The sequence below is a fragment of the Triturus cristatus genome, chromosome 2_2 (assembly GCF_964204655.1).
Source record: "Triturus cristatus chromosome 2_2, aTriCri1.1, whole genome shotgun sequence".
Lineage (NCBI taxonomy): Eukaryota > Metazoa > Chordata > Amphibia > Caudata > Salamandridae > Triturus > Triturus cristatus.
The window spans coordinates 67,805,262-67,817,530 of record NC_140582.1 but is presented as its reverse complement, the minus strand read 5'-3'; positions in this window follow the sequence as shown (position 1 = coordinate 67,817,530).

Genomic DNA, 12,269 nt, shown 5'->3' with positions numbered 1-12,269 from the left:
ATCTGTCAATTTCCCCCGGATCTGAGCAAGCTTATCGGGACTGGGGTCCTGAGCATGAGAAGAGTCGAGGGCCTTAATCTCCCTTTCCAATTTGCAAAGAGTGCCACAAATGGATCGGAGAACGCCAGACTGTTTAGAAATACACTCGCCACGGATTACGACTTTGAAACTCTTCCACAGCGTGGATGGTGAATCTACCGAACCCTCATTTAGTTCGAAGAGTCGCGTAATTTCGGTCTGAATTTCATCGCAGAATACAGAATCGCAGAGAGCATTCGGAGGGAGCCGCCAGGAGAAAGCGCGGCAGGGAGAGAGGGGAAGGCGCAAACTTAAGTGAACAGGAGCCTGATCAGAGAGGGTGTGCGCCATGTGATCGACGGAGGTGAGCCAAGCCAGAGCATCCGGGGTAGTGATCCAGAGGTCCAGGCGGGACCAGCAGCCACGGGAGCCAGCTACACAAGTACCCTCATGCGCGTCAGGACGAGTATGACGACATGCATCATACAAGGAGTTGTCCGCAAGGATGGAATTGAGGAGGGCGGTGGCACGCGGGTGAAGTGCACGGTGGCCAGACCGAACAAGTGAAGAGAAAGGCGCTATATTAAAATCCCCACCCCATAGGAGCACAGCAGGGCCAAGAGCAGAGATGTGATGCCAAACTTGTGCAAAAAGTCAAGGTCGTCACAGTTAGGACCATAAAGGGCGGCAAGTGTCAGAGGCTGAGCATGGGGAGAGCGGCCCCCGGGGTCGATTACCACCTGTGAGGTCTGCCAGGGGAGCCCCCTGCGCACCAGGATAGAAACCCCCCGGGAATAATTAGAATAGTAAGAGGAATGAATCTCGCACCAGTGTCGGGAGAGGAGCCTGGAGGACGTGGGGAGCAGGAGATGGGTTTCCTGTAAGAAGCATATGTCCACTTTGTGACGAATAAGGTGGGCATGGACCAGCCGCGCTTTATGGTGGTCGTATTGCCCCCAGACATTACAGGTCCAAAGGACAGTGCCAGTCATAGTGTCGTGTCAGGGAGAAAAATAATAAACAAGTCAGTTGGAGGGAGGGAAGGTGCGTGGCGGTGCAAGCGGAGCTGCCGCAGAAGGAGCAAGTGTAAGGCGAGTGCATTAAACATGAAGACGCAAAAAGGTGTCATAACCATAATGAAAAGAAGGGCCCCGCAAGAGGGCGAAATGGAGACCTTCAAAGTGCACTCGGTTGAGGAACAGGCAACGACAGTGCATGAAACTGACATGGCGATGAATACATCTGGTGCATAAAACAGAAATGCAAAATGGTAGAGGCGTGTCGTGAAAAGGGGAATAGCATATGTCAATACAAGAACACAAAACAAAAGCCCAATGGGTGATAACATTTCCCAAATACCCCTAGCGCAGCTTCCCATCCCACCCGACCCGAGAGACAGCCCCAGGAGACCCACCACCCCCACTCCCACTCCAACCCCCCAATCAGGCTGAGATACCACCCATTCCCACCCCAGGGACCCACAACTAGGAAAAAGAAAGACAATGTCAAGGAAGGGAATTATCCCATGGGGACATGGCATCGCTCAGCATACACCTCTTGCCGATAAGGCAAGGTGGCCAAGTCCAAAGCATGTCAGACAACCAACAAGAACTTCCCAAATGGCAGAGGAACAGAAGCCCCTGTGTGTTGATCGGGAAAGGCACGACCCAGAAAGCTGGAGTAACAGAGAAAATCAGCGTGGGGCTGGCCAGATAGCCACAAATACTGCAAACAATAAACAAGAGTTAAGGCACAGCCAGTCAATCATTATTGCTAAGATGGTCAGCGGAAGTGTCCTGAGATGCAGCAGAGGAGGTGCGATGCGACCCTGTCCAGTTTCTTGGCAAAGGCGAGGGCGTCATTGGGGTCTGAGAAGACGAGCGTTTTAGAACCCTGCCGGACCCTCAGCTTTGCGGGATATGCCAGAGACTAGGAGACTTCGTGCTTTTGGAGGATCCGCTTAGCTGGGAGGAATTCATGGCAAGCAGCCTGGACAGCGATGGTATAGTCCGGGTAAAACGAGAGAGAGTGGCCCTGGTGTCGGATTTCGCCCTTCTCCCTAGCCGCCCAGAGGATGCATCGCGGTCTCTGAAATTCGGGATTTTGGCAATGATGGGGCGGGCCGGCAATCCCGGGCCAGGGCAGGGGCCCAGGGAGCGGTGGGCACGTTCAACAATGAAGACAGGAGAGAGGACGTCACCAAAAAGTTCCCTGACGAGCTGTTCCACAAAGTCCTCCATGCGGGAGATATTGGTGGATTCGAGGACTCCCGTGATGCGGAGGTTTCTCCTCCGGGAGGTCGCCTCCAAATCCTCATTTTTATTGTGGATAAGGTCGAGTATTTTGTCCATCTGCAGCAATTTTTGACAATCTTGAGTGACGGCGTCTTCAGCATCAGAAACCCTGGATTCGACGTGCAGAAGCCGAGCATCGTGGAAATCAACTCGAGCCTTGATAGAATCCAGCCAGGCAGACAGCTGGTCAAGTGACCGGGGATTTGACGTCAAGCATAATTGCTTTCAAATAATTCTCACGTGCGGGGGTGCCTCCACGACGGCAGCGGGATTGCCACCATCAGAGCTCGCGCCGTCCTGATGCGTCAGGTGGCGCTGGTCAAAGGCGATCTTGGGCTGCTTAGGATCAGTTCTCCCCATGACAGGTGGAAGCCGTTCGAGGGCACAGCCAGAGAGCAGGGGATGTAGACAGCCAGGGGGAAAGAAGGCTGAGGTGGCCAGGGGCAGACAGTCACTGACGACCGCGGAGGTGGTGGGGTGGCGGCAGGGTTGTCCCAGATTGGGGGCACCAAGACGGCAGGCTGGCGAGCAGGCTGCGACGGATCTCGCAAACATAATGGAGTCCAGAGGAGGGCGCGCCACTATGAGGTGTGGCAAACATCCATAGAAGTCAGAGGGCCCAGTGATATGCAACAGATGGGGTGGTAACAAGCCAGGGGGAAAGACGGCTGAGGACACAGCAGGTAGGCCGCGCATCAACAACGGCTGAGCCAGCGATGAGGGGATTGCGGGGTGTCAAGAGGCATTTCCGATGCAGGCGGCCAGGGGCACACAGTCAGTGACAACCGCAGAGGTGGTGGGGTGGCGGCAGGACTTGCCCCAGGGTGGGCGCACCAAGACGGCGGGCCAGTGAGCAGGCAGCGTCAGACCCCCCAAACACAATAGAGTCCAGAGGAGGACGCGCCACTACAGGCAATGAGGTGTGGCAAATGTCCGTAGAAGTCAGAGATCCCAGCGATGTGCAACAAATGGGGTGGCGAGATACCAACTTGAACTCTGCCAGGGCATGCAAGGGGTGCGGGATGAAGGCGACGCCAGGAGACCTGAGGTCACAGATGTGATCATCCACGTGGAGTTTACTGGTGCCAATGGCGCAGTTTGGGTGGCGGTGTTACAGGATGTCAAGGAGGACTGATTGCACCAAGCATGGGGTCTGTGTCGCTGGCCAGCAGAGAGGAGGAAGAGCGAAAAGTGGCATGACAGGAGTGTGTGGCAGAGGGCACACCTGTGTAGCGTGTGCACCTCAGCCCAGCTGCGAAGACCCCTGCAGGGATGGTTGGCGCCGTAGAACGAAGGGGCCAGAAGAGGCCGAAGTGCGTCACGGCTGAGCGGGTTGCAAAGATGTGCCAGCGATGAGGCTGATAGCCGAAGATCCCGCATGGCAGGTAGCTCAAGCCAGAAACGGGCCAGCTGTGGCAGGTGCAGGCTGTGTGGCACGCTCCAGACAGGTGGCGGAGGAAAGCCGGACCCAGGGCCAGAATCACCAGTGAAGCAGGGGCTGAGGTGGCTGCGGGGAGGCAGAGGCGGTGCAGCAGTGTGTAGGAGAGGCCACCGGGAGGACGAAGGGTGCCAATGCAGAGTGAGCAGCCCTATGGGGGGAGCCGGGGGGGCACGCCACCCCCGTCACCCGGCCGGGGCACACCGGACCCCCGCAGCGGGTGCCAGGAGCTGAGGGAAATGGCGTCCGCTATGCGGAACAGGCACTCACCGGTCTTGGCAGCGTGAAGTCCTCCGCCATCCTCCGCTTGATCCCCAGGCCCAGGAGACCACACCAGCAGCAGCAGAAGGAACGGGCCTCTCTGGCGGCGGGGCCCAAGCACGACGTCTCAGGTCAAGGCAGGTGAACTCGGCCTCCACGTGCCGCCGGGAGCCGCAAATCACTCGGAGGGTCGCCCCAGGAGCAGAGGCGGCAGGATGGCAGGGGATCAGGCAAGGTAAGGGCGATTGTCTGGAGGATATTTACGGATATTTGGCTTGGCTGGCAGAAGCCACTTAAAGTGCAGCCATCTTGCAGCCGGCTTAGCCACGCCCCCAGGTAGTGCCGCTGTACTAATAACTTACAAGTAAATAAATATGCCAATTGGGTACAACCAATTCTACTATGTTTTAAGGAGGGAGAAGAAGGACTTTAGCACTGGTTAGGCGCAGTAAAGTATAACCAGGCAGCTAAACAGGAGGGTCGAAAGCAAAAGGTAAGGAGGAAAACCACGCCAAGGATACCAGGTTTAGCAAGGATTAAAAGCCTTTCCTCTGACCATCAACGGAAATGGGTACAAGCCCTCATGGGCAACACCACCACCATGTGGTACCGCAACAAGCAGGACAGAGTAGGGTCATTGGCTCTGTGCCAGGATGCCTTGCACCCCTTGAACAGGGGCATTTCTCTGTTGCACAACACCAGGAAGGATCTTTAATGGCCAGGGTATACAAACTCATTCAGCATTGCCGAGCGGATGATGATTGGCAGCTGCTCTCAGAGATCGTGTAGGGTGTCTTCCAGCACTGGTGAGAACACTGGCTTGATGTTTTCACCACCATTGAGAATGCTCAGTGTCCAAGCCTTTTGCATGTTGGAGTTCTCAAGGCGATTGTCCTTTAGAGATACCTTTTGGCTGAAACGAATCTCCGGACTCCTGTACGCCTTCTCGTGTCTACCGCTTCTGCCTAATAACCAGACCCAAGTCATCCCAGTGGCTTCAGATTGGGCCAGGAGTGGTTTGGTAGCTGGAACGTCTGTCCATGATCATCTGTCCTCCGATTTGGCTGCTGTTTTGGGAGGACCTTCTGTTGCAGAAGTATGGCACGTTCCGGCAACCAAGCTTGCACACCTTCCACCTCAATGCTTAGAGACTGAGTGGTGACATCCCTCCTGTGGCAGTCAATGTAATTTTATCAGCCAAGCGTCTGTTGACAAAAACAATCTATGTGGGATACTGGGACAAGTTCATTGTTTGGTGTTCTTTTTGGCATATCCTGTCTTTACAAGCACAGTTGTCTGTTTCTCCCTGTTCTTAGCCAAGCAAGCCTTGCAGTGGCAACTGTTAAGGGTTTTTTGTTGGTCCTTTGGATCCTGATGAGCAGCCTCTGCTTAAATAAACTGTTGTGATATGTTATCTGAGAGGGCTCATCTATATGTTTCAGCTGAAACCTTTTGTGTTGCCTCAGTGGGGATGGAATTTGGATCTCACATTTCTGATGTGCACCCTATTTAGGCCACCCCATAGTGTTTTTCATATTGATCATGTCAGCTTGTTGCACAAGTGAACTACAAGCACTTTGTCCACCAACCGTATGCCACCTTTTTCCCAAACAAGTTAGTTTTGAAGTCTTAAGTGTCATTTATCCCAAAAGGTGTAACATCTTATCACATTAGGCAATCTTATCACTCTGCCGCTGCTCTTTGCCGCACTTCATCCATCCAAGGAGGAAGAAACAGTCCATCGTCTAGACCTAAAGAGAGCATTAAGCTTCAATATAGATCGCACCAAAAGCCACCGGTGGACAATCAACTCTATGTAGTGGTCTCTGGAACAAAGAAGGGAAAAGCTGTGTAAATACGGACAATTTCTAGATGGCTTGCGCTTTGCATAAAGAACTGCTGTGGATTTACCAAGAAATAGCCGCCAGAAGACCTGCGGACTCAATCCACCAGGGCCAGGGCTGCTATCACTTCGCTGGTACACGGAATGCCTGTCTCGGACATCTGCCAGGCACTACATGCGAGTCAGTTCACACGTTCCCGAAACACTGCTGTTTAGATAGCCAGATCCGACGAGAAGGGCATCTTGCCCATTTGGTTCTGCAGGACTTCTTTGTTCGAGCCATCCCGCAGACACCCCCTCACTCCCCCACACCTGGGGAGGTAGTGCTTTGATATCTATTTACAAGGCGATGAATCTGTGGCTGGATGTATCAATCAGAAAGAACCACTTACTTATCTTCGTTAACGCACTTTCTGGTTGATTCTCTATTTAAGTGCAGATCCCTCACTGACCCTTCTTCCTCCATATTCTTTAGAGAGGGATCTTTTTCTTCATCTTAAAAAAGTTTGAATTAGTGATCTGCACACTGATTAATTAGGTCTCTGCAGCCTGTGGAGCAGATGGATATCAGAAAGAAACTTACGTCGATGCATGGAGGTGGCAGTTATATGTGGCCCCAAAGTCACTTTGGCATGGGACAGACCACACGCATAGCCGCATAACGCCACCTACTAGTGTACAAGGAAATTGATGAGAACAAAATCTGTCCCCTTAGGCTAATTCCGACATGAGGAATCTGGGTTTAGGCAAAGCATCTAATGGAAATATCCTTCATGTTGTTAAGTAACTTGTTTTTCAGGCAAAAGTGAAAACTCTGCATGAGTTTGCAGAAGATCAATTAATTGCATTTAGAGTAGGATTTACAAGCCAACACACCTGATTCATGCAGGAGACTCCCAATTTCTAAAAAGGCTTTTTTTTTACCTGTATCCCACCTAAAATTGCCTTTGCTTCAGTGTACGTTAATGGGGAAAATCAAGTCCCCTGTTTTTGTTCTCAAAATCTTCCTCCTTTTTCACAGCTGCCAATTGTCCTATTTTTGTCAGGACAGTCCCGGCAAGTTTTTTCAAATTATTTTTATTGTATTTATTGAAACATCAATTACAGATCAGTGCTTGACCAGTACCACAATGAAACTTTGAGTTTTTGATACTGTGCTTCCCAAAAACATGACAACAATAAGTGCCCAGTCGATATACCTGAAAATAGTGGTTTACATTTGTTAACGTGTTGTTGCAGGTACAGTACATTGACAGTGATATTTCAGTTCTGTCACATTATAATTAAATGTTTATACTTGGAGCACCAGACTAGCAGGGGGCTAATCCTTTGTTTGACATTAATACTGTTCAGTTTACGCCTTTCCACCCCTATCTCTCTAAACCTGTGTTATCTCCCCGTCCTCTACACCAGTCTCCTTACTTATTAAGTAAGCTTGGTATGGACTCCAGCAGTTTTTAGGTCGGCTCTTAGGGGGGAGCAGTTCATTGAATGCATCAGTTTGAGTGTTGCAATAGAGCATATCTGCGTGCTAGACTTCTAACTTCGGGTCAGGACCTTTCCCCATCTCATAGCCACCCACTCCTTGGCTAGCAGTAGGCCAATAGCAATCAATGTTCGAACAGTGCGCTCAATGTCTAGGTCATATCCTAGTAATGTCACTTTCGGGACAGGTTCTAGTGTTGTGTCCGTAATTTCACCTAAATCTCTAAATATCTTGCAACAGTATTTGTATATTGCTGGACAATACCGTGCTGTGTGTATGAATCCCACATGTTCCTCCCCGCATTTCCAGGAATTCCCTCAGCCCATATCTCCATTGTCGCTCGGGGGTGCAGTAAACCCTATGTAAGAATGTAAAATGTATGAGCCTGTGATGACCATTTAATGATATGGTTTTAGTCTTGGAGCAGCAGTATTGCCAATCCCTGTAACTGACAGGATCCCCAAGGTCCCTCTGCCAATCCATCCTCACCTTCAGAATGGCTGGTTTGTGTGCCTCCTGCGCCTAGCGTATAATTTAGTAATTAGCTTGAATGGTGTTTCTGTCTGTATTAACAGTGTAAGAGCGTTCATGCATATCCTCCCCTAATAGCTCTTGTAGCATGTGTCTGGCACGGTGATAGTGAAATTTAGCTAGCGTCGTCGTGTGGGGTTTATTTCTTGCATCGCTTCCCAGCTGCATATTGTTCTGTCAGTAAAAAAATTCTCCCATTGTAGTTATCCCCAAAGTCTGCAGTGCCTTTCTTGCCCCAATCTCTTGGCCCATTGGGAACCACCCTACATGTGGGTAGTATAACAGTGCGCCTGCTTGCCTGCTCAGTAACGCTCACCATGCCTGTGTCGTAGTCGGGAAGGAGTCGAATACGCCACGTCTCCTGGTTGTCGCATGGAAAATGGTCTGTGGCAAGGAGACCGGGGCAGTTACGTCTCTCTCTAAGTATAGGTGTGGAATGTTTTGAGGGCCATGCACCCAATAGTGCGCATGTGTGCTCTGTAATACATTTCCAAATCAGGTGTGTTTAGCCCACCCGATTCATAAAGCAATGTGAGTGAGTCCACCACACTCTAGGCTGTTTGCCTGCCCAAGCTAGCTTAATTAGAAGTGTGCAAAGGTGGTGAAATACAGTATTCGTTAAGGAGATCGGTATATTTTGGAATAAAAATTCAAATCTACGCAGCACCATAATTTTCATTACAATGATTCGTCCTATTAATAATAGTGGAAGTTGGATCCATCTATCTACATTGTCCATAAGTTTCTGTATAGCTACACTTTAGTTTTCATTCAGTACTACAGAGGGATCTGCGTGGATATGTATCCCTAGATATCTCACCGAGTCTGGGGTCCATTGTAGGGAGTATTCGGCAAGTTGGAGACTGTCCCGGGTAATTCACTATGCTCGGGACAGTCCCGGTAGTTCAAAGCTAGTAATGAAGCCCGGAAAGGAGGGGCTATGCTTGCCTTCTTTTGGTTTATTTACAAAAACAGCAGCTCCTCACCAAAGAACAGAAACTACAAGTACAGCACTACCAACTAACTCAGCTAAGGTGCTCTTGACGCCAATTTTCTGTTTTAATACTGCTGCCATCTTGGAACAGGTACTGTATCTCACTAAATAGATTTTGTTTCACTATGCACTTCATTTCTCCCACTTTTTACTTCTTGGTGATTTGAACATCCATTTGGACTGAGGAAAGGGATACGTGGGATTTCGCTGATTCACTTCACCTGGCCCATCTATCCCAATGGGTTACTTGCCCCACCCATTGCGGAGGACACATCCTGGACATTATTTTTTCTAACTCACTGATTTTTACTAAGCCTCCTTTTCAAGTAACCTGGACTGATCATGCTGTTATTCCTTTCTCCTGGTTTCTTAAGGATCCTCTCCCCCCTAAAAAGCCCAACCAGTACAGACCGGTGACCAAAATCAACCCAGACGCCTTCAGATTAGCTTTGGAAGGGTCCAAGCCAGACTTAGCCGAAGATCTGGAGGAAGCTTGGGAAAACTTTAATAGCTGGATTGCTCAGGCGGTCGAGCTTACTTCCCCTTCCCTTCCCCCCAGGAGAGCCAGAGACTCCCCTTCGAAACCTTGGTTCTCTGAGGAGCTCAAAACACAGAAGCGCGGAAGTAAAAACTAGAGCAGAGCTGGCATCAAACCTATTGCCCCCTGGCAAAAGGGCTGTGGAAGAAAGCTCAAAAAGTGTATTATGCTGCCATATTGCAGGCCAAGAGCCTGCACTCTGCTGGGATAATTGCTCTTTCAAAAAACAATGCTAAAGAAATCTTCTCCATTGTTCAGAGTTTCCTGGCACCTACTGCTGAAAGTACCACTCTTCCCACGTAGGTTGCCTGTTGTGAGAAACTATTGAGCATTTTTATCGACAAAATTCTGGCAATCAAGGAAAATTTTAAGACATCCTCGACTTCGACTTCATCAGTCGAGTGCTCTGCCCCATCAGCCGTATTAGGGGGACCGCATGGATCTTCGGCTCTCTCTGCTTTTTCCCCCATTACTTTGCAAGATTCTTTCGCAATTTTAAAAGCACTTAAATCTGGTTCCCCGTCTGATCCCTGTGCGGCCAAGCTGTTGGCCTCAGTAGCTGAGACAGTCAACCTAGAGGTTAACACTATGATTAATCTATCCTTGAGGACAGCTACTGTGCCTCTGACGTGGAAGCAAGCTAAACTCTTGCCTTTGCTGAAAAAGCCTTCTCTTGATCCTCTGATCCCTACAAGCTACAGGCCAATCTCGCTACTTCCAGCCGTGGCCAAAGTCTGTGAGAAGGCGGTAAATAGACAACTTACCTCCTTTGTGGAAGACGAAGGCTTATTTCATCCAGCCCAATCAGGATTTAGGGCCAGTTATAGTACTGAGTCTGCCTTGGTTGAAATGACTGAGGCCATCAGAGAGTGTTTGGACGCTGGCGGCAGAGCGGCTCTGATTTTATTAGACCTCTCTGCGGCATTTGATACCGTCCCTCACTCACTGCTTCTGGCCCGCCTGTCTGACATTGGGGTGACAGGTTGCGCGCTGATGTGGGTTGGCTCATTTTTGGACCAACGCTCTCAGCAAGTATGGATGCTCCCGTTCTCCTCTACGTCACAAGCTCTGTCCACCGGAGTCCCTCAGGGCCCTCTCCTTTTTAATATATATATGACCCCTCTGATTTATCTGGCAGAGGAACTGGGTGCCAAGATCATCGCCTACGCTGATGATACCCAGCTCCTCTTCACTTGGAGTAAAGATGACTCTTCTCCGGTTCAGGCCAGAGCTTGCCTGTCGGCCGTTTTTAAATGGCTTCATGCTGCGGAGCTTAAGTGCTACGAGGATAAGTCTGAAATCCTCTTGTACGGTACCTTTCGCTCTCAGTTCAAAGAATCCCTCTGGCCGGCCGAATATCCTCTACCCAATTTAGATGGCCAACCTGTGGATTTGGTTTAATGAGGATATTAGGTTTACCACTCAGATTAAAAAATTAGCAGGGCAATGTTTTAGTGCCCTAAGATCACTTAGGAAGTTTCTGCCACTTCTACCACAGCCTGCCAAAGAGATGGTCACCCCCGCCCTAATACTGTCGCGTATTGATTATGCAAACACACTTCATGTTGGCGTTCCTGGGTACCAGTTGAAAAAACTCCAGTCCATCCAGAATGCCACAGCCAGGGTTTTCCTGAATATGCCTTGAAGATCAAGCATACAACAATATCTGCGTGATCTCCATTGGCTGCCGGTTGCGGAAAGAGTGAGATTTAAAGCCCTTACCATGGTGCAAGCAACCCTGTATCAGTCTGGCCCAGGCTATCTCAGGAAGCTTTTTAAATTCTACGTGCCCTCAAGAAACCTGCGTTCTATGGCACAGTTCCTGGCAGTGATTCCACGTTTCCGCCAGGTGAGAATGGGCGGCAGCTCTATGGCCTATAAGGCTGCCGTGGCTTGGAACACACTCCCCTTGGAATTGTGCTGTATCCAAGATGCTAAGCTGTTCAGGAAATGGCTGAAAACACTGCTCTTTGTATAAACTCCTTTGTCTGACTCCCACACTCTTGCAAGGTACCGCGCCGGGACACTCCTGAGTAGCCGTGCGCGATATAAATGCATATAACATAACATAACATAACATAACATGATAGTAAATGATTTGTTAAAAAATATGCTGTCTCGAAATCTGATACCACTTGGCAGAGATTGGGATTTTTCTCTCAGTGCATAGGCACTAGGCCTCGGGTCCCTGAGAGTTGTACTCTTATCGAGACCCATTCCAAAATGGCAGGTGATTTCTTCCAGCGAAATAATTATTTCCGGCTTGACCAGTGCGTGTTAGAATCAGCAGCATGATGTCCGCTGGCTTGCTACGGACTGTTGCAGTGGCCTGTGGAAGCCGAAGGATGCTGTGGGAAAGCTTCAGGTACTGATCCAAGAACGAAGGGCGTACAGGAAGGGTTGGGAGGAGGGACAAGTGCTGGGTTCAGAGATGATACTGTTCTAAAGCTCACAGGAGTGAGATTTGAAGGTTGGGACTGTAGAGAGCCACTCGGGCTCTCTACTACAATGTTGCCGTTTTCATGCATCCACACACCCCTCAGGCGGGCTCGACCCGAGGGGATAAATAAATGGCTGGAGACCGCTCGGGGTCTTTCCGGCAATGAGAGTGAAAGTGAGAGTCTCGTGTACATTTTTCAGTGCTGCTGCGGCCTAGCAATTTCCAGGCCCCGCCGCGCTACATTGGCGACGAGGCCGGTCGCACCCCACGCGTGCCCGCCTACCTGTCTTGTTCCTGCCGGGAGCGTGTGGTGCCTACCCGCGCTGTCCTGCTCCCTTCTGCCGCCGATTGGTTTCCTGCAGGGAGCTCGCGGAGCCCGCCCGCGCAGCTCCGCACTGGCCGACGCCTGCTGATCTCTGTACCCCG